A 27,306-nucleotide genomic window follows, 5' to 3' on the forward strand; every position below is an offset into this window, starting at 1 on the left:
GTCGCCTGTGTGTACGTTCATGTCATTTTCTGCTGTTATACATGTTTTCTTTGTTTTCCTACTTGGAAGTTTATGTCATTTGTGGTAATGTTTCATGTATGTCTGTTGCTGTTATTAATCTCATGTATGTGTATGTCCTCTTTTTTTATACGAGCTACCCAGGGATGCACAAAGAATTTCAGCCTTGGCTGACAATAACGTTGTGTCGTGTCGTATCGTATCTTCTAAATATTGGGATGGACACATGCACTGCATCATCCCAAAAAAAACTCTACGCCTATGCCGTGATGTGTTTTTCTGACGAGCAAAAGGTGTGAAACCCTCTTGAGATTTCAGCGTTCACCAGCTAAACACTTGTGTCACACCACGAACACGAAGACATGTCACTCCCTGATCTGAGATGCTCTGCCACTCTGTTAGATATTTACCGCATAAAATGAGCTGAAAAGTCAACAAACATATTCAGATTTTCAGACGGAGAAGTGTGGGGTGGGGGCTAAACAGGTGAAAACAGGAATTGTTCCGCATCGGTTCTGTCTCCATGCTTTCCCCTCGGCATCAGGAGCACTTAGCAGTGGCATCGGGCGCGCTGGCGTCTAATGGGCTTTTAAGAGCTTCGCAAAAAGGAACTATTTGTGTACCATCAGTAGAAGCCTGTGATCGCTATGTGACAACAGTATTTTAAGCGAGCTCCACGGCAACGGAGGATGAGTACCCTGAGCTGTGGCTTTCCCCAGGGGAGCGTATGCTACTGAGATCTAACAGCTCAACTTCTCTCCCACTTTCCAACTCAGGTGTCTGTTTCCAGCGACAACTGATGAGTCTTGATTCCTCCCTTTTTCTTTTTTTTTGTTACCAGAAAACGCATGTTTGTGAAGAAATAGAGCAAGACTAAACAGGGCGTTTTTCGACACCCTCTCGGCAGAAGAGAGGGAAAGTTTGGATTTGTTGTGATGTTTGGTTTTTTTTCCCCCAGAGACATGGGAGTCACTTATTTTATTATTTCTAATCCACTCCGCATTTATTTTTTCCCTGTTTGAGGGTAAGCTTATGTTGCTCAAGGACTTTAATTGTGCCATAAAGTAGCGTTATTAACCCATAAGCCGGTGGCGGTTCTAGAATATTAAGACTTGACTCTGCTCTGGCCCCCCCAACTGTGGCCACGGCGGCCTGGGTGACGATGGAGGGTCCGAGCACCCAGCCGCGCACCTCCAAGATTTTGTAACAGCGTTGTAATGTTTGGCTACAGGACCGTAAAATATTGAACGTTCAAACACCTAATTTCCTGGTGAATTTTTATGCAGCAATTTATGGTACCAATGTCTTTAGTTATGTAAAGTAAATTGTGATTCTCCTGTATTGTTCAAAACTTTCTGCATATTCAAAACTTCACACGTGTTTCCGGATGTTTTTCTTTTTAAGAATCGCGTACATCTCAACCAACTAATCTGTTAGAGAGTGAAACCTTCTTAAAGCAAGAAGCTCCAAAGTTTAAATCTACATAAATCTATCTTTATTGTCACAGCCCTGTTGTGTTATTTAAAGCTTTAGTGAGTAACTTGTTGATATTAATGAACGTCCGTTACATTCAAGCCGTTGCCAAATGAGTTGCTACAAAGCTAATTAAGACTATCACGGAAGGCTTGTATCATGTGGACACGCCGACGGTGTTGTTGTCATTACTTATTAGAATTCCTCATGGGGGCGACAGAGACTACACACTATAGCTTTAACCCCCCGATATAGCAAAGTAGACACAGTTCTTGTTTTCCGTATGTTTTGATCCCCCTGAACAGATATTTTATTTTAACCTTTTGGCAAGAGGGTTGCCTTTCATATTTTTTGCTGGGGGACAAATCCCTTGCATCCCCCCCGAAATCTACGTCTGTGGTAAGGCCCAAGACAGAGATGTGTTTTTGAGAGGATGTAAGTTATAATGTGTACGTTCCTCGTATGAGTGCACACAAACTCTTTTGTGTTATGTTCCTGCACCTTCACCAAACAAGAAAGAAGTTTACTACTATAAATCTCCTTCACACAAACAGAGATCATTTTAAAAACTAGTATTTATTTATTTTAAATGTGACCGCAAGAGCATTTTATTCCATAAAAAACATCAAAAATATGCAAAGAAAGGGCCACGGATGCACCTTTTCAATGCTGATGTTATTAAATGTGCAGGCATTTGAACAATATACACATAATACAATATAACTTAACACATAAAAACCAGGTGTTTGGCCTTTTTGTAAAATATTCCCAGACTTCTGTCAGCCACCCTCTTCCAGTCCATGAAGAAAAAGAGATACAGTGAGCTGCCATGTTCACTCGTTTTACTAAGTTCACTAATAAACTCACTGAGTCTTTGGTTGCAGATGCTGTTACTCCGCTCATCATCAACAACAACGGTGCAGAGTTTTCTTCTAATTACGTCTAATAGCTCTCAGTGGGGAACACGGTCAGTGGACACCGCACTGTAACTGGATAGAAAAAAAGAGTAATTAGCTGTGTGTTTAAGGGAATTGTCATTATGTATACATGTTTATGTCAGATATATAGAGAGAACGTGGAATAAAACAATTAGCAGGAGTGGGGGTGCAGTCTAATTGTTTACTCTCCTGTTGGTTATAATAAGGTGAAATATTTCACCGCACCTAACTGGTCTCTTTGCATAATGAATTCCTGGAGGAGTGGATGGAGCGAAATGAGGAGTGGGCTTAAGACGGGTCTGTGGGGAGTGCCAATCAATTATCACCCCCAGCATTACTTCATCAGAGGAGAGGTGCAGCAAAGGGAGGGATGCTGAGATTTAGGCTACATCTATACACCTACGTTTTGGTTTAAAAACATATATCTTCTGCTACGTTTACACCTCACGTCCACACTACTGCGGCGTTTCCGAGCCCCTAAAACGGAGACTTTTTGATACACTGCTGCCCCCGTTTTGGTTAGAAAACTCCGGGGTTGCTTTGTAGTCTGGATGGACACAAACGGAGACATTTTGGAAACAACGTCTTATCAGTTAGGTAGCTTACAGACCTTTCAGTAACAGTTCCTCCTCGTCCTCGCTCCAAGATAATAAATCCCTGCTCTTACTTTTCACCGTTGTTGTTCTACCAAAGTATTTCCTGTATTTTCACCTTTTACATCCATTTTTTTCAACAATTTTCATTTTAGCGCGCATCTTTTATTGTTTTTTTTTCCTTGTGTAACATAACAGCAACCCAAGACAGCCAAGGAGCAGAGATGGGAGGGAGATTAGGAATGTAGAGTGTGGGATGTTATCTCAGCTGTGAATGAGACGATATTATTAGGATATGGAAATGATGCTGAAAGAGGAAAGTTGAGCAGACTGGAGCTTATCTTGTTAGCATGGCACTTTGCCTACCATCTCCAATATCAATTACTGATGTCTCAATAACAATTACAAAATAATTTATCCATTTGGGATTCCATTCTGTTCTTCGCTTTTAATATTATAGACTTGAAATCAATTTGCTGCGCCCCCCCTGAAACTTATTAATGGGTTTGATGCTATTCGTGCATTGTTTACTTCGGTGACAGCCGGTAATGCCGAGTGCGATTGGTGATACATTAGGGAGATGGAAAAAAACGAAAAAGTGCCCCGAGAGAGTTTCTTTGAACATATCTCACCAAGGGACAACTTTTGGCGAGTGTGTGCACAGAATACACAAATAGTCTCTTCTTAATCTTTCATTGGAGAACAAAATCAAACTCTTTTCACCCTGTATTTTAACACACACACACACACACACACACACACACACACACACACACACACACACACACCCGCAGAGTGAATCTGCCATTTAATAATTATGAGGCGTAAAATCCTTGCCGATGGCAGGCATACTGAAGGATGTAATTATGACCTCTTTCAGAGAGCCCACGCTTGGTGGCATTGCCTACATTTCCACCCAGAGAGAGAGAGAGAGAGAGAGAAACTCCCAAGGAATGACGGGAAAACGTGCCCTTCATTGCAATTAAGGACAATAATTCTCTGCAAGAAAATTGTTTCAATTGCTTTTCAGCCCAGGAGCAAAACGGCATTGATGGGGGTGATGGTTTGAAATGGGGGTGACGGTGAGGATGAGGAGTGACATTTTCGATGATCGAACTGTTGTTTAAGTGTGTGTGTGTGTGTGTGGTTGGAATTTAACTCTGTGAGAGGTTGCAGAGAAACCGTGAGGTGTGTAGTATAGAAACATGGAAAAGTATATGCAAGTGTAAAAAAATGTGTATATCAACATGATACATGCCTCATTCAAAATTTTTATATGCCATTTGTGCATCCACCAAAACCAGTCCAGGCACATAGGAATTCTTGTGCAGGCTCTTTGAGTCAAGTGAAAAGAGTCAAGAGCAAAGAAAAGCACGCTGACTAAAATAGAAAAGGATTATACAAGGTTAATAAATGAAATAAGACAAAAGAAAACGTAGATACTATACAAAAGAGTGCAAAAAATATAATAAATTACGAATACTGTAACTGTAGTATGACTACTACTTTAAACCTGGAGCTTGTAAACATAGAGTCAGTGATGTATTCATGACCACCTAAACCGAGACCAAGTCATTACCAAGACCGGAGGGTATCGAGACCGAGACCAGACAGCCCGTTCTCATGAACCATTCGTTCAAAAAGCTACGAATGGTAAAGCGCTGTAATTCGTAAGCATTCCACATTTGTTTGTTGTATTCACTACATTGACGGCCGCTGTATAAATAATACATTTAACTGTAAAGACTGCTAAACTTAACTGTCACGTGACCGGCCGACAGTCGCCGTAATTTCGTAGGATATCATACAAATTGTTGTGCATAGGTTTTCGTACGATATCACGCAAACCCGTTCATGAGTTTGGTGATGGTTTGCATGGTTATTTTGCACAGCAGCTGTCCGGCTAGATTACCAAGCGTGCTGCACTTTCCTCCAGAGTTAGTCTGCTGCCTCTGCATCTCACACAGCTGTGTGTAATACCTCGAGAAGTTGGTTGAAAATGCCTTAAGTCTTCCAGCGCTGCATAACAAGTCTTGTTTAGTAACAGCCACAGCGTGGGGTTGAAGGTCTATTCCCCTAAGGACAGCAAGTACTTCCCATGCATCACTGATAAATAGTTGATGGCGCAGCACCATGGCCTGCTGTATAAAGAGAGAAACCAATATAATGCTCCAGCGCTGCTACTCTCTGCAGAAAGATATATTATATAATGTAATATACTGAATCCTGCTCCAGAGGCAAAGTGCTATGATTGACCCAGACCTCTGGCCCCACTACACAAGTAAACAGTGAATTTCCTCTAAAGATCAATACCGTATTGCATATTTATTATGGCACAAAGGCCCGTAAATTCAATATGGAAATGATTAGGGCGTAAGGAACATTAGATATAAATAAAACAGTAATTCATTGTGATTTTGTCATGCCCGTGCTCTTAAATAAAATATGATTTATGGTAATAAAGAAACGTTTTAAACTGTCTGACAACCAAATGTAACTGGTGTTCACTTCCCTTCATTTGTGTACAGTTAATGTTTAAAAAAATATACTACTTTTTCCATAAATACATTGTAGTAGCTTTAATTTTACATGAAATGTTGTGTATGTCTTGGCTTTGTAATGTTTAATGAAGGATATTTACAACTATACAATTCATTTTCTCCATTCATTAGTTTATATCTAACTTAAGCAGTGTATTTACAGTATTGAATTTGATTTTTAACAGTTTAATCTATTAAATAAAAGATACACATTATCTAAATTATGTAACATTTGCGAATGTCTTTATGTAAAAAATGGTAATTCACAGTTACAGGTATTTTTATGCTCTTTTATCCTAGACATGTAAATTCATAGGCTATTTTTTATATATTTTTTTTTTATTTATACTGTGAAATCTGTGAAATAAAACGTAATAATTTTGTAAAAATAAATTTTTGTGCAACGAGCCGGTCTGCAGCGTTCTGAAAGTTGCCGGTTTACACCAATGGAACGGTGTATCATCTCCGTAACAACTCTTTTTTACTTCCGTTCTACTTCCAACTTCCAGGCATTTGTAGCCGGATATATCGTTTGATGCGTCTAAATATGAATTTGGATAACGTTGGTGATATTGTGCTACAGTTTCATTTCTAGTGATGAATCGGCGAAATCACATTTTATTTCGGCGAAATCACATTTTATTAAAAGATTAAAGTGTGACACCATCTCACATCTAGTATGACGACTGTCATAATGTCTGAGTTTTTAGTCACAGACTAGAAGATTTTACTCTCAAGACTTAAAACTTATGATAACATCAAACTGATTTTGTTGACGGGAAAACGACAAATTTCTGTAAATTTCTGTGAGTGGTTTTTATGTATCTGTGTATGTGTGTTTGTTGTGTTATGGTTGTCGAAGCTACTGGATGCCTAAAATTTCCCTCAGGGTGAATAAAGTATCAATCAATCTATCTATCTATCTATCTATCTATCTATCTATCTATCTATCTGGCTTAAGACAGCTCAGACTGAGTTTTATGACCATCTTATGTCAAACGATTGAGATGACAGGAGCGCGGCCCAACTCTAGCAAGACTCTCAGGATTTCATTCAGATATTGGAGATTTGTTTGCGACATTGGAATCGCTTTGTCATTTGGTGTAAGGTCGGCATACTCTGACCCTTTCATTTTATAACTAATGTTAGGTAAAAACTACAGATCCACCAGTTATCGGCCTGGCTGATTATCAGGGCCGATATTTGACAATTTGCAGATTATCTGTATCTGTGTTTTATTTGAGTCCTAACCAATAAAGTGAATTATTTAAAAAGTGTGCTACTTTTTCTCGGCTACGTCTGAAACACCTGCAAACAAACTGTTAGCATGTTAAAACTTCAGGAGGCTATTTTCATTTTTATTCATTCATTTTTTTGACTGTGTATTGAATTGAAAGTTTCAGTTTTATTAAATAATTGCTTAACACATTTAAACAAACTTTTGTGTCGGAGTTTGTAACATTCCAAATTGTTAATTTTGAATTTTAATGTAAATGCATATTGGTTCCATTAACTATTAATAATCAGCATCTGTATTGAAAAACCAGTATCGGTCGACCCCTAGTAAAAACGTTCCTTCTCTATTTTGTATTTGCTAATATTGCCTATAGACAGAGACTGTGATTGATATAATTTCTTGTATGAAGCTCAGACTGCGATCTTCACAACATGATGGCGAGGACAGCTGGACTGTGAGAGGGGTGGGCTGCAGGCAGGGGGATCCGGATACTGTGTTTGTGTACAGTATGAAATCCTGTGGTGGGATCGCATCTGTGGTAGCTGGTGGAACAAAGGTCTGAATGAGGAGAAATGGGCACCAGGGGGAAATGGAAAGCAGCTTTAGAGGAGGGAGGCCTGCACACACGTGCGCTGGCTGTTTACATTGGGCCGGGACGCTACACGCCGATGCATTCCAGCGCTCACGGTGGGCTCACCAGATCCGGATCCATGTTTTCACGCTTGACTTTTCATTACCTAAATGTGTGCATATGTGTCTGTGTCTTTGCGCTCTCTCCACATGATATGTAAAAGCACAAAGCTCCGTAGCTTCTTAGCAGGGGATATTTATGAATCCAGAGTCTCTGCTTCCACCTCCGCACAGTGGCTTTTTTCAGCCACTGTTTGTTGTGGATTTGACAGGCAAGGGTCACATACATACCAGAGCCCCTTTTTCCGTCTCTAAACAGTTAACGCGGCTCTCGTCCTCCCCCTCAGCAGGGACAGGGTCCGCCGTCTTTACTGCAATCAAAATTCAGCAGAAAATGGAATCCTTTATATGCAAAACAAACAATGCGGAGGAAATAAAACATTCAGGCGAGCTGTCAGGTCCTTTCAAGAATCAATACGAGGCCTTTCATCTGCGTCCCAACCTCTTCCTGGTAATTATCCTTCATATTTCATGCCCCCCCCATGCCCGCTTACACACAAACATAGAATGTACCACACACATGCACGTAAAAACACACACACACACACACACACACACACACACACACACACATACACACAAACACGCACGCACGCACACACAGGCAATGCTTTCACACACAAACATACAGAATCTCATGCAAACATACAGACGCAAAACAAATACTGGTTTACATAAGCCCTTGTTAGGAATTGTGTTTTTGTAATTATAATACAGTGCTGACTTCCAATAAGTACAGTTTTATCACCTTTAGTTCATTATAAACCAACCAACTCCACTGGCTCCAAAAAGAAGTCTGTTTCTATAGAAGTCTATGAGAAAATGAGCCTACTTCTCACTTGATTTATTACCTCAGTAAACATTTTCATAATGAGTTGATGGTCCCAATCGCTAGTTTCAAGTCTTCAACACAGCATGAAGTTCATTTAGTAAATTATGCTCCCATATATTATATATAAAATAGACGATAAAGCAGGGGATGCTTTAGGACCTGTCAATCAGGACAGAGGCTTAGCAATGCTAACCATGCTAACACTGGGGACATTAAAATGGACCTCAACTTGTTTTTGGCTGTTGTCCGCATTTTCATCTTAAACTTTGAACCCTCTCACTGTGTGTTTTCACTTCATCAAAGTTAACTTTGGTCGCCTAAAAAAAGTCTTGTTCAGCGTTCTGCCAACCAAGCTGGCTAGCTAGCTACAGTACAGCTAGCATTAGCTGGGAATTTACCAGTCTATCGCCGTGTGTATTTTTTCCAAAGCAATCCCACCAATCGGTCCCAAAACGTCTCAGTTAGAGAGTAAATGCCGTAAACATATTCTTTGTAAATCTCTACAATCATGCCTCAAAAGAACCAAGCAGGCCTGTCTTGTTGCACCATCCAAATTTGATTTAAAACTTAAATTTTTCAGCAAATTACTTGCTAGCTCGAAGGTCCGTTGGATGTTCCGGCGAATATGTGCTTAATGAATGGTCGTTGACCCATTCTACCCAGCCGGTAAATCTCTGCTGGATGACTCGTTTCAAAAGGGTTGAAAATCAGCACCTTTCCCTCTTTAGCGTTTAGCTTAGCGCAGCGCCATTGCAACCATGAACAACACTGGCTTGGCTGCGTCATCCTCTCCAGCTCCACTCGCTCATCCAGAAACCGTTACATCCGGTTTAAAAAAACAAACAAGATGGTGACGTCCAAATTGCCAAACTTGACGCTCCAAAACGGGTGATGTTACGGCTGCTACAGTACAGGCCAAAAGTTTGGACACACCTTCTCATTCAATGCGTTTCCTTTTTATTTTCATGACTATTAACATTGTAGATTCTCACTGAAGGCATCAAAACTATGAATGAACACATATGGAATTATGTACTTAACAAAAAAGTGTGAAATAACTGAAAACATATTATATTACATACAACTTATATTTTAGATTCTTCAAAGTAGCCACCCTTTGCTTTTTTATTAATAAGGGAAAATATTCCACTAATTAACCCTGACAAGGCACACCTGTGAAGGTAAAACCATTTCAGGTGACTACCTCATGAAGCTCATTGAGAGAACACCAAGGGTTTGCAGAGTTATCAAAAAAAGCAAAGGGTGGCTACTTTGAGGAATCTAAAATATAAGACATGTTTTCAGTTATTTCACACTTTTTTGTAAAGTACATAATTCCATATGTGTTCATTCATAGTTTTGATGCCTTCAGTGAGAATCTACAATGTAAATAGTCATGAAAATAAAGAAACACATTGAATGAGAAGGTGTGTCCAAACTTTTGGCCTGTACTGTACGGCCATTATTTCTTTTACAGTATATGGTGGTATATATACGGGACTCTCACACCGCCTCAAACCATAGCTCAAAACACACCGACGAGTCTGATCAGCGGTTACACGATTGGCCGACGCGGCGTGACGTGGGGTTGCTGGTGCTTATACAGTAGCTTATATACTGTATATGCTGTGAGAAAGCAGAGGGAGAGCGAGCGAGCATTGTCCAGTCAGACGCCTTGATCAGGATTAAAGTGTCTGTCAGTGACAGAGTGACGTGCCCTTGAACAGAATTGCCCTTAAAGTGGCCTGTCATCACATTCCTGCCTCCCATTATTAGGGCCAGGGGGGCCTCTGGGAAGACAGAGAGCGATTGGGGCGAAGCCTTCCCTCTCCTTACCAGGCTCGACCCCCTCCACCCCCCCTACCGTGATACCAGCCGAAAGATAAAAAGCATAAAGAATAGAAGAGGTCTTATTGGTCCCAGGGCGGCGATGGTTATGAAACTGGGAGCTGAGTGGAATACCTGAGCGGTTGCTGTGTCAAGTGAGTGACCGACCAGCAGTGGATAGTTGAGCGTTTAAGCCTGCCCAATGGCAAATATTAAACTACTGCCGAAGCTTTTTTGTCACCTGTCTGACCCTGGAATAGGAGGGTCATGGGGGGGGGGGAAGCACCGAGCTAGCACTACCGCTAACAAGCTAATCGGCTAGTTTTCAGTGCCGGCTGAGCTAAAACATGATCTAAAGACCACACAGACTGTTGGTTTAACAATAATCTTAATTTTTTTTGGTAACACTTTACTTGAAGGTATCTACATAAGAGTGTCATGACACTGTCATGAACACATGACACTGTCATGACACATGCACCCTAACTCTAACTCTACGCACACACACACACACACACACACACACACACCTATTACAGACCTCCATCAACCTGCTGCAGAGATATCTCTCCCAGTTCGACACCTTTTCACACTATCTACTTTATAACTGACACTCAAGTGTGGAGTTGGAGCCACTCTAGCAGTTGTTATTCTTATTTATTGAATCCAAAATGAAAGAAAAGCTATGGTTTGAGGCTTGTGTGAGAGTCCTCTACAAGAAACAGGAAACATCACTGCCTCTATCTCTGCCACAAGAAAGATTTATAACACTATGAGGTTAAAAAAGCAAACACAAGCACTCAACTGCCCAGGAGTTTGTGTAACAGCTGAATGATTCCTGCAACAACAAAGCACTCGCTATGTCTCGCTCGATGGTGTTTTTTGCCTCCAATGGCGCCTTCCAGGCAGCTAACCCTAACCTTAACCCTAAACATAACCATTGCCGCGCTGCCTGGAAGGAGACCTTGGGGTTAAAAAAACACCAAACACCCTATGTCTCGATCATCTCTTTTCTTTCACCCTCTCTTGTGAAATGAAGCTGCCTTCAAGTGCGGTCGGTAACGTCGAAATCTCTAAACGATCTGACAGAAAATAGGAATTGTGAAATGTCTACTACAAGATGTCACACAAATGGGCCATTACATTGACCCCCGCCAGATCACTTTTCTTGGTGTGAATGCCCACTTATGCAATCTTTTCTTTTTTCATCTGAACAGAGTTGTTAAACAGAATTTGATGATACAACCGTAAAGGTGTGTTCAAACAGAAAGCAAATCAAAAGCTCTATCGTATTTCTAATATTCGGGGTTATTTTATGGATTGTATAGGCATAAATAAGCCTTGGGCTTCAGCCTGTTCCTTTTCGGTTGTTGATTATGTGAGTTATAGTGTGTAAAATGGGTTGGCGGAAACGTGTATAATAATGTTTTTGTCACATATTGTCATGCTTTGTTTATTATATATGTAACTTCTTTCATCTCAGGACTGTCGTAAGGACTTGGAGACTGTTATTCATGCTCTTATTTTGTCTTGTATTGACTACTGCAATTTGTATTCTGGGATTTGCCAATCATCTTTATCACGCCTGCAGCTAGATTGTTGTCTGGTACCAGAAGAAGGGATCATATCTCTCCGATATTGGCTTCTCTTCACTGGTTACCGGTCAAATATGGAATAGATTTTTAAGCTAATGTTACTTGTTTTCTAGGCATTATATGGATTGGCCCCTTTATATATTGCTGATCTCCTTATCCTACATCACTCCTCCAGGATCCTAAGATCGTCTTATCAGTTCCTTTTAGCTATTCCACAGTCTCAGATGAAAATAAAGGGTGATAGTGACGGGGTCAGCCCTATGTTCCCACAGCCCAATGGTCCCACATTTCTAAGATTTTTCTTAAAATTAGGCCCTATGTTAGGGTTAGGGTTACATTCCATTGGTAGTCCATTGCTACTGGATAATAGGTTGGGTGTAAATGGCTACCAAATTGGGAGAAAGGGGGGTAAAATCTGATACAAATTTATGAAAAAGGAAATGTGGGAACATAGCCACACTCCCGATCGTGCCTTCGTTGTGGCCCCGAGACTCTGGAACAAACTTCCCATTCATATTAGGTCCTCCTCTACTGCCGAGATCTTTAAGTCTCCTCTTAGAACACACTTTTTATTCTTTGGCGTATGATTTAGTTTAGGGACCTTTGTATAGAAGTGTGTTGTTTGTATGATGTTCATTGTGTCTATATGTTTATTGTCTTCCTTTGTTTTTATAACATAACTTTGTACAGCACTTTGTTCAGCCTAGGTTGGTTTTAAATGTGCTCTATAAGTTCACTTGATTAAAATGTAAACCGAAATAAAGTATTCATTCATTCATTCATTCATTCAAGAGCAATGTGTACACGCTTCTCTCTCAACTGAACAAAAAGGAAAAACTCTGCATTTCTTCGCTCCTCTTTTTCTTTTACCTTGATTGTTTCAGTGCTGGAACAGAAGATTTTGGCCAATGAGAATCCTCTGAGCCTGGGAGGGAAGTGATGGAAGGGCTCTAATGAGGCATAGCAGAGAATGAAATATTAAAGTTTCTAATTAAATAGAGAGACCTCTTCCACTCTCGTCAAGGTTGTTTGGACCATTATCTCTGCCATGTGATCAGCAGTGACCCGATCCCTTTAGGAGTTCCCTTGTGAAGGAACTGACAGAGCGCACGCATACGCGCACACACACACACACACACACACACACACACACACACACACACACACACACACACACACACACACACACCTATTTCAGACCTCCATCAACCTGCTGCAGAGATATCTCCCCCAGTTTGACGCCTTTTTACACTATCTACTTTATAACTGACACTCAAGTGTGGAGTTGGAGCCACTCCAGCAGTTGTTATTCTTATTTATTGAATCCAAAATGAAAGAAAAAAAAAGAGAGAAAAGTTTCATTCAGCCCTGAACCCTGCCCCTTTTGGGACAGAAAAGAAGAAAAGAAAGAGGACAGAGTGCCCTGTAAGAGAGACAGAAAAAGAAAGAAAGAACAGATGCTTTCAGGTGCTGTGGACCGGGGCTTGTGGAGTGTTCGAGGTGAGACTCTCCTCGGCTGCAGAGCGTGGATGAATGCGAGAGCAGCTTGTTTTCTCAGACAAGCTGGTGAAAATGTAAAAAAAAGACCTTGGTCTTCACAAGCACTGGGGCCTGGGACAAAGAGAACTGGGGCCTGCATGCGGCTGTATGTTAAGCAGACTGCCATTGTGTGCGGAATAACGACCCTCCTTGCTTGAATTTTAATCATACGGTTTTATTAAGCTCTCTGGGATTTCTTTCCTTGACATAGTTTTAATGATTTGTCCAGCGTGCCGGCCGGCTCTGTTCTAACAGCATCCTGACACTGCGGGTCAAAGTCACAGCATAAAGGGATGTAGTTCTTATACAAAATATATTTGATTCATCCCTTTATTGGCTTCTTTTTTTTTCCTTTCGCTGCATATAGATTCTTCTGGGGGGTTAAGGCCTTCATTATTTTCATTCTACACATGCTAATGTGTTTGTCCAAAGTTATGACTGTACGAGGCAAAGGTTATTATTTTACTTGTTCCTAGAAGGTGTATGTTTTCAGTTGTAACTCTTGACTTTTAAGTTTTATGTGTGGAACAGGCTATTTTTATTCATTTGGGGTAATTGTATACTGTTACTTTAAGAGTGTGCACTCCTGCACATGTATTGCAGCTGTTATACTCAGAAATAGAGCTTCAGTTGTCAACTATTCAATTCGTCGCCAACTACTGTATTTTGATCAATCGGTTTGCAGACTGATCTCAATAAGTGGTGTATGTATGACACGCCAATTTGTATGCCATTTTTGGCGTGATATCAAGACGGATAATTGCTTTTTAGCGTGTTTATCAACGCCGTTTGGCCTCCATTGACCTAAATTACCTTGCGTGTCAATTTACGCCATAGCGAGTAGTGTGAAAGCCCGAAATTCCGCGTAGGGAGGTTGATCGGGGGTGGTGGAGGATGGGTCAAACAACACAGGACTTTCACCCAGGAGACCGGGGATCATGTCCCGTGTGTCACATTTCCTAAACCCAACCGTCCAATAGCGATTATGTCTGCGTCTTGATAACACGCCAAAAATGGCATACGAATTGATAAGGGGAAAGGTTACCTCCCCTTTCTCTCCTTTGCCCACCCAGAGAATTTGGCCCGCCCATGAGAGAGAGAGAGAGACATCATGGCTTTAAAACGAGCAAAGTGGCAGTTGGTCAAGGCCACACCCCCCCCTCCACCTTGCCCCCCCACCTCCTCCTCAACAGCTACAGACACAGAAATGGCACATCCTAAGGAAAGCTCATTGTGGGACTGGCTCTAGTGGCTGTAGTTCTGCACCAAGGCTGAATTTTGGGAAAGAGACTTCAGATACAGTATTAGGGGACCACTAAGGCCTATATAAAAGAGACTTCAGATACAGTATTAGGGGACCACTAAGGTCTATATAAAAGAGACTTCAGATACAGTATTAGGGGACCACTAAGGTCTATATAAAAGAGACTTCAGATACAGTATTAGGGGACCACTAAGGTCTATATAAAAGAGACTTCAGATACAGTATTAGGGGACCACTAAGGCCTATATAAAAGAGACTTCAGATACAGTATTAGGGAACCACTAAGGCCTATATAAAAGAGACGTCCGATACAGTATTAGGGGACCACTAAGGTCAATATAAATGAGACTTCAGATACAGTATTAGGGGACCACTAAGGCCTATATAAAAGAGACTTCAGATACAGTATTAGGAGACCACTAAGGTCTATATAAAAGAGACTTCAGATACATTATTACGGGACCACTAAGGTCTATATAAAAGAGACTTCAGATACAGTATCAGGGGACCACTAAGGTCTATATAAAAGAGACTTCAGATACAGTATTAGGGGACCACTAAGGTATATATAAAAGAGACTTCAGATACAGTATTAGGGGACCATTAAGGTCTATATAAAAGCATCCAAAAAGCAGCATGTCATAGGACCTTTAACTCCGCTAAACTAGCAGTCAGTCCAACCAGCGGTGACATGTTGCTGTTCCTAACACTTGATTCGGTTCATCAAAGATGCTACCAAAGCAACACAGGACAGAAAATAAGCACAGCAGAAATGTTTCACTTCCGGCTGGTACCGCCAGAAATTCTGCCGGATGTCCGTCCCCTTCCTCTTTCTTTGTGTTGGCGTTCTAACCTCCGGTGATTTGTGAGGACTATGGTTAACTGCTCCTCAGATCTCTGCAGGGTAAATCCAGACAGCTAGCTAGACTATCTGTCCAATCTGAGTTTTCTGTTGCACGACTAAAACTACTCTTGAACGTACACACCAAAACAAGTTCCTTCCCGAGGCTGTTTTCCAGCGGCACCGTGGCTCCGTCTAGCGCTTAGCGCCACCCAAGACGATTGTGATTGGTTTAAAGAAATGGCAATAAACCAGAGCACGTTTTTTGTCCAATCTCGGAATGCTGTGTGGACTAGCTAGACCCTCCTCCGCAGCGCTGTGGAGGAAGGTCTGGCAATGCAAGACTATCCCGGAAGTGATTTTTGTATTAGCGCGACACTGCGACGAATTGGTCCAAACAGTATTTGTTTACAGTAAGCTCCTGTTGCTTTCTGACTCCTTCCTCCTAACTTCACTTCCTTCACCTCCTCCTCCTCTGCTCTGTTCTCCCTCTGGAGACTTCAGCCTGATTGGATTCTGAAAGACGGATCGAACATAGAGGTCAAACATTGCCTCGAGGACGGTCCACATCTGAGTGTGTGTGTGTGTGTGTGTTGTGTGTGCGCTGCTACAAACCTCTGGTCAATTCATGTGCACTTTGACAGTGAAAAGTACCCATGAACTACAAACCCCATTGTGGATTATATTGGAATTTATTGACACATACTTTCTGCGGCGTAACGAGCTCGGATCATATGCGCGTGTGTACATTATTAACCTTTCGTTTACAACTTATCATTGAGGCGATTTATCACCACACGTCCCCTTTATTAATCACACGATGCAGGAGATGGATCATTTTTTGCTGACTTGAATTGGGCCGCGTCCCTCCGATTCTGCAGCTCTTACAGGAACATGCAGTACAAAAGCTAATAGAGGCTGCCGTGCCTGGGTTAAACCCATGCTCAGCCATATAAGCACCGTGAAGTCAATTAATTTCTGGCTGCTTAATGACTTGGAACCTCGGCGGTGCAGACACCCCGCCCCTCGCCCCACATCTCCACATTGATTGAGTGGATTTCTCGGGCATGGTGCAGAATCCACAGATACGCTACGAGGAACGATCACATTCAATTTTTCTATTACGGCGAGTTAGAATGCCATCAGGATCCTGTACCTGCACTATAAGAAAAAAACTCTGGCAGGATTATTAATACATTTATGTAGTTTTGTTGTACTTGATACATATACTGGATGGACGGTAGCTCAAAGATGGTACATGAAGAAATGATTTGAGTTCAGGAAATGATGGATAGTAACTTGATCGATTGATCGATCGGCAAATGTTTGTTGGAAATGTTGTCTCTGTCGAGTTGCATGGTTGTCTAATGAGAAACGATCGACCGAAAAGACTTTGATGAGGGTTATTTTGTAATTAAAGACTTTAAAAGTATGGACATTTCAAAAACAGTAGGACCCGAAAAAAAAATGCATTTTGCTTCTTCCTACTCCCTTTCGGAGAAGAGCATTTATTTATTTAGCTTATTCTTGCTATTTTTTTCTTTTTCCCCAATAAACTACTTTTGTGTCTCGTATTTGAAGTTTTTTGTTTATTCTTTTGTATGTCGTTGGAAATAGACTATTCATTCATTCAAGTCAAAATAGTGAATTTCAAACAGTTTTTCTTTGCTGTAGTCTAGAGAGAGCCAACCAAGCTTTAGGGTGTGCTTGCCATTATCTCTAAACTATAATGCACATGAAGTGCAGGTATAATGCGAAGGTCACAGTGTGCTCTGTGTACATGTGACACATGTGCACAGACCCGAGATGTAAAGGTATAGACATTCCAAACAGTAGGACCTGAAAAAAGCATTTTGCTTCTTTCTACTCCCTTAGAGACAAGAGCATTTATTTATTTGGCTTATTCTTGCTTTTGTGTCTCATATTTTAAGTTTTTTGTTTATTCTTTTGTATGTTGTTTGAAATAAACTATTCATTCATTCAAGTCACACATCCACTGACTTCCCAGTCTAACCCCCCCCAACCCCCGGACTTTCATCTACCCACCTACTGTGCAATATTTAATATTTAATACTATTGATAATACTGTGCAATATCTGTATACTGTGCAATATCATTACTCTCATTGTCCAATATCTATTACTCATTGAATATGATCACCACTATTGGGCGATATTCAAATAATGTGCAATAACCCAACTGCATATCACAATATATATAAAACCACCATTTTTGTTTATACGTATATAGCGTCTCAGAACTGTGCACCTTACCCCCCTTTTTTTGCACTACTTATTTTATTTCATGTTGTTATATTTATTTTACGTACATGTTGGCACTGGAAAAGGAGTTGCTTTTAATCTCATTGTACATGTGTATAGTGACAGTAAAAGGCATTCTATCTATTCTATGTCAAAAAGGTGAATTTCAAATTTGTCGTTTATGCTGTAAAGAGAAACGGGTTTCAGAGCCGGCTTTAGGATGCGTTTGCCAGAATCTATAAACCGTAATGTGCATGCCGTGCAGGTATAATGCGAAGGTCACAGCGTGCTCTGTGTACATGTGACATGTGTGCACAGACTGGACTTTTCTTTTTTTTTTCCTCTCTAGATATCATCATTCTAAACTGCGCAGCGCACGGAGGCGAATAATTACGTCACTCAGAAAACCATCAGTCCTCCACGCTTGAGTCACTTCCTAGTCCTCCCTCTCCCTGTTCTTCTGCCCCCCCACCATCCCCACATACATGTCTCCTTTACCTTTACCTAGGTAAAAGTACTAATACCACACTGTAAAAATACTGTCTTACAAGTAAAAGTCCTGCATTGAAAATGTTACTTAAAGGGTAACTACCATTTCTTTCAAACTGGACCCTATTTTTCTGTGTTTTTGTGTGTAAGTGACTGATGGGAACTACAATCTTTGACATTGATCCAGTATTAAGCGAGATCGCTGCAGTCAGTTGAAGCAACTTATAATGTAAGGGCGTTTTTTACACCTGCCTCGTTTACTTCGGTTGAATCGCACTAGAGTTCGCTCGTCCCGCTGGCGCAGTTCGTCAGGGCAGGTGAAAATGCGGCATTCGCACTCGGGTGCGCACCAAAAGCGGACCAAACAAGCGTGCCGGGACTCGCTTGAAGAGGTGGTCTCGGTCACTCGCACCTCCGTGGTCAAACCAGCTGCCGCTAAAATTGGAGACAGACGCCGAGAGAGCGGAGCGAAGTCTCGGCGACCGGAGCACACGTAGTAACGTCTCTCGCGAAACAATGTCTGATCATTTTAATGAAATGAGCTGCTTTTGACCATGGAGATGCAAGAAACATGCACTAGTCCAGAACACAGGACCTTCTTCCTGTATCTACTTTCTTGCTCCCGCCCCCAGACACATCCGACCAATAAGAGGAGTGGACGTTCTTGCGTGATTTGTAATGGCGCATTTTGGTACGCTTGGATTTTTCCAGGTGTGAAACCAAACCAAACCAAACTGAACGAGGGCAAATCGCTCCAAGTTTACAAACTCACCAACTAATTCGGACCAAAGCAAACAAACTACAGGTGTGAAAACGCCATAGGTTAATTGTGCAGCTTGTTTTGCTTGTTTGCTCACTGACAGGCTAAGTGTCTGACCTTTCTGTTAAACAGTACAATCCTTTTTTTACATTAAAACATTGTCATTTTAGCATCGTAAAATACACTTCATTCAAAGTCGAAACAGCCTTTTTGGGTCGTCTTTCCACTTTTCCCAACCATCACAGCTCTAGTGTTGGTTGAAATAAACACATAGTTTACAGATTTACATGTGAAAATATTTTCGCTCTATACACGCTAAAAGTATAGCTTTTTTAAATGGAGCCTGGTGGGTTTAGCGCTAGTGACCTCAGAGCTGTTTCTGGTTAAATAGAAAGGTCTCAAAGAGGTTTTAAAGGTCTATCTCTCTAGGGATCCTTCCCATAATGTTGTCAGACACTCAGAATATTAAACTGAGTCTGTCAGTGGCAAAACAAGCCCTTTTAGTTGACCAAACTGACACTGAACATTTGCCCCATAGGGTTACATTGCAGCCCGGTGTGAGGCTGCCGGTTACAGCGTTCACGCTTAATACTGGACCAATGTCAAAGTCACCAATCAGTCACTTACACACAAAAACATAGGGTCCAGGTTGGAAAAAAACAACCGAAATCACCCTTTAAACAACTAAAAGTAAAAGTAATCAATGCAGAAATATCCTCACATTATAGAAACTGGAATTTATAAATGAAAATGTATTAATATTTTACAAACTACATGTGCTTTGTGTGCAAAAAAAATAAATCTAAATGTATAAAGTAACTAAAGCTGGAACAGATGAATGTAGTGGAGTAACTAAAGTAACTAGTAACTAAAGCTGGAACAGATGAATGTAGTGGAGTAACTAAAGTAACTAGTAACTAAAGCTGGAACAGATGAATGTAGTGGAGTAACTAAAGTAACTAGTAACCAAAGCTGGACCAGATGAATGTAGCGGAGTAACTAAAGTAACTAGTAACTAAAGCTGGAACAGATGAATGTAGCGGAGTAACTAACTAAAGTAACTAAAGCTGTAACAGATGAATGTAGTGGAGTAACTAAAGTAACTAGTAACTAAAGCTGTAACAGATGAATGTAGCGGAGTAACTAAAGTAACTAGTAACTAAAGCTGTAACAGATGAATGTAGTGGAGTAAAAGTCCAATATTTCTCTCTGAAATGTAGCGGAGTAAAAGTAGAAAGTGGCATGAAAAGAAAAGACTACAAGTAACTTACAAGTACCTCAAACATTTGTACTTCGGTACAGTACTTGAGTGAATGTACTCCGTTACATTCCCCCGCCCCCCCCCCGTGGAAAACTGCTCCTCTGCAAACTGTCCACTTGTGTGTTTCCTGTGATTCCTGAGAGTAGCAAAAAAAAATAAAAAAAAGGCACTGATCCCTATCCCGGCTGTTCAAGGCTACCTGAAGGTTCTTGTCCTCTCAGTCTCTCCTGGGTTAGAGGAGGATGGAGGGAGGGGAAAGACAGGAGAGAGAGAGAGAGAGAGAGAGAGAGAGAGAGAGAGAGAGAGAGGGAAAGAGAGATAAGGTAGATGTGGGGAGGCAGGCTGTAAGTGAATGAAGGTGTGTGGGTGAGGGAAGGTGGGGTGGGCAAGCCGTGAAATTGCTCCAACGTTGGCGACACCGCTGTGCACGACGCTTCCACCAAGGCCTCCGCCAGTCCCCCCCCTCTACGAACCCCAGACCTCCTGTCTGTCTTTTTTTTTTTTTTTTTCAGGTCTGTTGCACACGGGGCGGAAAAGATCGTATTTATCACCTGTCAGCGTTTGGCAGCCCTGAGTTACGCGACGCAGGACAGCATAAAATTATCATACACAGGCATGAAATTACAAAACCGCCCAGGGACCCTACAACAAAATTATTTCATTTTTTTTCCCCCCCTAAAAAAAAAAAATAAAAATAAAAAGATGGAGGGTGTTTGGTTGTGAGGTGAGGGGGGTGACAGGTGAGAAGTGGGGGTGACAGACGGGTGTGTGTGTGTGTTTGTGTGTTTGCTGAGAGCTGAGACATGTGGGGAGCCATGTGATGGAGAGAAAACTCCAAGAGGACATTTCCAGGAAACTGTCCTTCACACTCAGTGTGTGGTAAAAGAAAAGGCTGGCTTGGGCTGGCGCCGCCACCTTTTGGTCAAAACAAACTTCCGCTGTGTGTGTGTGTGTGTGTGTGTGGGGGGGGGTAATGTTGTACATCATCTGTCTTTTCCCCCTTCTTTGCATCACCACCAGATGAAAATAACCAATTACAATTACTCATGTGACTGTAATTGAGTAGCGTGTGTTACTGTGTTTTTTACAGTGTGTTCAGGGGACAGGCAGCTAGCAGATAGTGAGGAGATGTTTTTTTACAGTGTGTTCAGGGGACAAGCAGCTAGCAGATAGTGAGGAGATGTTTCTTACAGTGTGTTCAGGGGACAGGCAGCTAGCAGATAATGAGGAGATGTTTTTTACAGTGTGTTCAGGGGACAGGCAGCTAGCGGATAGTGAGGAGATGTTTTTTTTACAGTGTGTTCAGGGGACAGGCAGCTAGCGGATAGTGAGGAGATGTTTTTTACAGTGTGTTCAGGGGACAGGCAGCTAGCAGATAGTAAGGAGATGTTTTTTACAGTGTGTTCAGGGGACAGGCAGCTAGCAGATAGTGAGGATATGTTTTTTACAGTGTGTTCAGGGGACAGGCAGCTAGCAGATAGTAAGGAGATGTTTTTTACAGTGTGTTCAGGGGACAGGCAGCTAGCAGATAGTGAGGATATGTTTTTTACAGTGTGTTCAGGGGACAGGCAGCTAGCAGATAGTGAGGAGACGTGTGACATCGCTTAGAGCATCTTTAAATAAGTATAATAAGTATAAATAACATTAAAATAGGTATAACTATATAAAAGTATATCCCCACTCGCTGTTGAAAAGCAACTGAGCAACTTTTACTCTTTAACTCAACTAGTTAATTATCCTCTGGACCACAGCTGTCTCCTTTTCTTTCTCTCTCCTTTCCCGCTCGTGGTGTCTGCGCCACCCTCCGACATGAACTCATGGATGTATTAAGAGAACGTATGAACTCCAACAATGACGGCTGTACTAAAGATCCCTATTTTTATCTTATTCTGACACTTTCTTTTCACACTTACCTCACTTCCTGTACCTCACTTCCTTTTCTCCCCTGTCTTCATCACTGGCTTTTGTTTCTGCTCTGATTACCTGATGTTAAATAAATCTTCATTGAATGGACTGAACGTCTCTCTGGCTTTTTCCTATGCATTCTGACTGGTGCCCCATGACGATGGCAATCAACCTCTAAACCTGAACCCTCCTTAACAACGGCTGATAGACGGCCTTTTGAGCACCTTCGCTTTTTGAAGCGTGAAGGCTACCGTAGCTGCAATACTGCGTGGCGAGAGAGACTTGATTGCGATATATGATCTCAACGCTAGATGGGGGTAATTCTTACACAATGTAGCTTTAAGTAAAAGTTCATCAAAGTAATCATACTTTACATCACCTCAGAGATATAGGGAAGCGTTACTAAAATGAAAAGTCACATTGGTTATAGACCGCGACATGTTTTGCGTGATGGGGAGGAGGATTATGACTAATTGCAATTGCTCCATGCACAAAAAGGGACAGAAACACAGTGTATTTCACTGCAGCACAGCATTATTTAAAGGGATACTCTGCCGATATTCAACCGACTTTGTATCAAATACATATGGATACCAAGGACTGTCTGATTAGCTCTGATCACTATGCACTTTATTAATGCACCTCAACAATGTGATATGATCATACTGCAGTCTGTCTCTAATATTATATGGACTATGGACTGATTTCTCAGAACTCTATGCACTTTATTTGCTAATAATGGACTAACATGATCATACTGCATCCTGTGTTTTATGTATTTTTTAAGCACTGCTATAAAGAAAAAAGCACTTTTAATGATTGCACTACTGGTTAGATGTTAAACTGCATTTCATTGTACTGGTGGTCCTTACTTGTGCAATAACAATGAAGTTGAATCTAATCTAATCATGATAGTGTTGGTAATATGTGTGAATGAACTATAAACTTCCCTCCATTTCTCCCAGATCTCCCTCCTCACAGGCCAGCAGAAAACCTCCAAGTAACGCGTTTGAATGCATAGTACACACAGTTTGTGAACAGGAAGTGGGCGCCATACTGTTTCCTGTATTGAAAAAATGGAGGCTCAAAAACCTCAAATTAAACAGTAAAACTAGGCAGCGCTGACCAAAAATAAACCAACATTTGGTTCCTGTATTGCCTGTTTCTCGCCTAAAATGTTTTCAGAAACATATTTTAGCATACCGTTTAACTGTAATACGAGATTGTTTGTTAACAGCCGGTTGGCGTCAATACGGACAAACTCTACCTTCTCGCATCACTCATTTTACTTGCTAACTTATAGCTATAGCCAGTGTTGTGCCTGAACGTGTTCATTTAACGATAGTTCATGAACTCGTTCATATTTTGGGGTGAACGTGAACTGAACGTACCGTATTACTGCCTGATGAACGTTACTGTGAACCCGTTCATTTTGGTGTCTGTGAACGGCACGCTCTCTTAGTTTAAAGGAATACGCCACCGTTTGTTGAAATAGGTCTCTTTGTCTTTTGTTGGCTCACTTTTACTCACAACATGCTAACCGGCAACATAGGATTCCATTCACTACGCTAAGCTAACTAGCGGCGGAGCTACCGGTGTTGCACCGTACTAAAACAATGCATGCACAAAAAATGCGTTGGCCCACCTATCTACAGCTAGGGGAGACCCCACCTATCTACAGCTAGAGGAGACCCCACCTATCTACAGCTAGAGGAGACCCCACCTATCTACAGCTAGGGGAGACCCCACCTATCTACAGCTAGAGGAGACCCCACCTATCTACAGCTAGGGGAGACCCCACCTATCTACAGCTAGAGGAGACCACCTATCTACAGCTAGGGGAGACCGTGATAAGCCCTATTTCAACAAACGGTGGCGTATCCCTTTAACTTCGTTCAATAGGGTGCCAGATTTCTATAGAGCCTTGCAGGCAAAAACCCGGCTAAAACACACCGTAAACAGGCCTTCATATGTAGTGGAAAAAACACCCAATCTGGCAACACCAGCCACCAGTGTCTCACCGCCGCATGCGTCATCAAATCAAAAAGCAGCGTGGAGGCTTCGTATGATCATTTAAACCAGTTTTATGACGAGGTTGGTGAGGATGAGGAAAAATCTGACATTTCTGGGCAAACTTTGCCCGCCGGCTTTCAAAAAGAAAAGCAAAAGGGAATTTCACAGCTTCTTTCCTTTGTTTCATCTGGTCATGTAGCATCATTTCTAAAATGTTTGCACCTTTCTACTGCATAGACAGCCCAGTTTTATGAAAAGAACCTCTTTCCATTAAAATACTTTACTTTATAAGGAGGAAGGGCACTTGCGCAACAACAGGCGGTTGTTTCGGGGGGCAAGGAAATAAGTTGGTGCATTTTCCTTCAGCTTTAATCAAAGAAATTAGATGTTTTGTAGTTTGTGTCCACGGTTCATGAGTTCAAGTTCTTTCAATGCAGAAACTGATGAGTATGTGTTTCGGTTTTACTTTCTAAAGGGGCATTTAAAGTGACCTTTATCAACTACCTTTAGGAAGTCTGCTTTCTTGGCACCTTAGTCCATCTATTGTGTGTGTGTGTGTGTGTGTGTGTGTGTGTAGGATCAGATGGCATTGACAGAGGGAGAGGTGGCTTTACACAGGTCCTCCATAATGCTGTGGGTATACTAAATGCTTCATTAACGCCACACACAGGAAATGGAGGGTCAATATTTATAGACCCTGTGCAGAGCACTATGTAGATACGGGATCTATTGGCCTGCATTCTAGGGAGGGGAATCAAATTAAGTCAACGGGGGACTGGAGTTTTTCTCTCGGTCTCTCTTCCTCTATGAGACGGTCAATTTGCCAACGATCGCCGGTGGTGGCTGGCCGCCACAAGGCTTGACCCCGAATGTGCGGAGAGGGGAGGGGGGGAGCTGCACTGCTGCAGCAGTCAGGGAAGGTTGCACTGAAGGTAACTCTTTGAGGCAGGGGTCTTCAAAGTCTTTAGGCCAGGGGCCCCTTAGCTGAAAGAAAGACCAAGTAGGGACCCCCTACTGCATCATATTAAACTGGGCCGAATGGATGAAAATAAATGGTTATTATTTATACATCAAGATTCAAGATTTCTTGTATTGTCACTCAGCAGAAATGTAAAGCATGAATGAAATTATGAGCATGGCTCCTTTAAAATATATATATATATACAAACAGAATAAATAATTTCCAGCAGAATATTTATTCTTACGACTATGTGATGTATTGTAAATGAATGAATAGTATTTCACATTTGCATAGTAAAGCACATGATCATCATGTTTTTACGTTAAACATGCATGTGGAAGGCACAGGGAATGTTGATGTTAAACATTTTTTTTTTCACAAACAGGCCAATTTATCTTTGCCATGGATAAGTTGGGTTCATAGAATTTGTCGGCCCCCTTGCACTAACTCTGAAGACCCGCTAAGGGTCTTGAACCCCCTGTTGAATATCTCTGCTTTAAGGGATTAATCTTTTCCAAAGAGATACAATGTGATAAACAAATTAGCAACACATTCTCATGAACAGGTTTGTATGATATTGTATGAAAACCTAGGCACAACCATTCGTATGGTATCCTACGGAATTATGGAGACCAGCGGCCGGTCACATGACAGTTAACGCTATAGTCCGCGTTTTATATTAATGAACGTCCGTTACATTCAAGCCGTTGCCAAATGAGTTGATTCAAAGCAAATTAAGACTATCAGCTCCACACAACTCTCTCTGGATTTCTCCGTATGACTATGTTTAGAAAACAGTGTAGTCCAGCGACTTTCGCGCGCAGAAGCTCGAAGGATGCGTTTTTACGCCACCGCTGAGAAAAGACAACAGCAGCGTTCATCTTTGGAGACAAAGAGGACGTAAAAACTTCAGAGACAATTACCTCTTCTGAAGAGTCCTTTGTGTTAGCAACTGCGTGGAGGAGGGGTGGGGTGGTACACGATCACAGAAGGCTTGCGTCATGCGGATGCGCCTACGGTGTTGTTGTCATTAGTTAGAATTCCTCATGGGGGGGGGCGACAGAAACTACGCACTATAGCTTTAAGTTAAGCGGTCTTTACAGTGAAATTTAGCCTGAGAGTGAGTCGGGTACTGTAGGGAATTATGTCTAAAATAAGGCCCTAAGGCCTGTCAAATCGGACTCCCGTTTATTAATTCCTACTCTTTCTTACATCAATTACATTTCTGCACTTACCAGAAAACATCAATCTGACACGAAGAGTTCAGTTAAGCAAGTTTACTGAAGTCCAGAATTTAAGTTTACTGAACACAATTGTGGGTTCACAAAATGACACTAAGTTTCCCTAACCGCAGACAAATGTATATGGAGTTCAAGTCAGAAAAGTCTATGTCTAACCATATTCCTAATCTTTTATCATCTTGCTTGAAGGCGTCCCCCTCCTGTCTCCGGGCAGATTCTCCAGCTCTCACACACACACACACACAAACACACACACACACTCTGACCCAAGAGCCATCCCCTTTGCCGTTCCACCGCTTAGTTCTTAACATTCCTGAACTATAAGCTAACTATCTAACTCTAGATAACTAGATAACTCTGTACATTACACAGGGAATACAACTTTAATACTGAGAATGACACATCTAGATTATAGAAATATTTCTACAGTACAGAGCACCGTGAGGGGACGGTCCATTCAGAGACCGTTGCAGTTAAGTATATCCGATAAAAGGTGCACGTCAGGGGGCAACGACGCTTTGGCACCAAATTGAGTAGTTCAAATTAGAAACAAAGATCATGGTTTGGATGAAAACACCGGTCCCCATAAGTAGTTCTCCCGGGACACAAACACCCGTTTCCTGGGTGAAAGTCTTGTGTTTTCTCCTTAACTTCTTCAGGACAATAACAGCCGTTTCCTGGGGGAAAGTCTTGTGTTTTCTCCTTAACTTCTTCAGGACACAAACACCCGTTTCCTGGGTGAAAGTCTTGTGTTTTCTCCTTAACTTCTTCAGGACAATAACACCCGTTTCCTGGGGGAAAGTCTTGTGTTTTCTCCTTAACTTCTTCAGGACACAAACACCCGTTTCCTGGGTGAAAGTCTCGTGTTTTCTCCTTAACTTCTTCAGGACACAAACACCCGTTTCCTGGGTGAAAGTCTCGTGTTTTCTCCTTAACTTCTTCAGGACACAAACACCCGTTTCCTGGGTGAAAGTCTCGTGTTTTCTCCTTAACTTCTTCAGGACACAAACACCCGTTTCCTGGGTGAA

The 27,306-nt window shown here is 41.6% G+C and overlaps 1 long non-coding RNA gene across 1 annotated transcript in view; it reads right to left on the reverse strand.

Moving 5' to 3' along the window:
* Positions 1 to 2,188: 2,188 nt before the first annotated feature.
* LOC114555910 (uncharacterized) overlaps positions 2,189 to 27,306 on the reverse strand; it is a 139,988-nt gene continuing 114,870 nt past the window's right edge. The window contains exon 4 of the long non-coding RNA XR_003692606.1: positions 2,189 to 2,480. This is a non-coding gene — a long non-coding RNA (uncharacterized LOC114555910). The remainder of the gene's footprint in view (positions 2,481 to 27,306) is intronic.

Source organism: Perca flavescens, chromosome 5, assembly GCF_004354835.1.
Source record: "Perca flavescens isolate YP-PL-M2 chromosome 5, PFLA_1.0, whole genome shotgun sequence".
NCBI classification, from domain to species: Eukaryota; Metazoa; Chordata; class Actinopteri; order Perciformes; family Percidae; genus Perca; species Perca flavescens.